Source organism: Varroa destructor, unplaced genomic scaffold (assembly GCF_002443255.2).
Source record: "Varroa destructor unplaced genomic scaffold, Vdes_3.0 BEIS01000002.1, whole genome shotgun sequence".
Lineage (NCBI taxonomy): Eukaryota > Metazoa > Arthropoda > Arachnida > Mesostigmata > Varroidae > Varroa > Varroa destructor.
Genome location: NW_019211455.1, coordinates 52,561,064 through 52,561,424, shown reverse-complemented (window position 1 = coordinate 52,561,424; position 361 = coordinate 52,561,064).

Here is a 361-nt window from a genome sequence, read left to right as displayed (position 1 = left end):
GATGCTGTTGTATTTATTTTTGTTAATGGGGCATGGAATGGACTGGCCTGTATGCTCGTATGTGATAAACAATGCATTCAAAGTACTGAAGCGATAAAGGTGGCGAAGGTTAAGGTCTTGCTCGAAGTGAAGCAACGTAACATCAATTGCTCACTGAAAATAAAAGAGACTCTTTAGAGTGCCCGGTATAATGACAAAAATACGTTATCTCATATGAAATAAAATAGTTTCTTGACTTATTCTCATGTGACAGATGTGAAAAAAAACTAGAGCTAATGTACTTAATTTTTTAGTAAATAGAATCCGACAGGGAACATATTTCCAAGTTTTTAACATTCAAAATCTACTTTAGAAAGATCAA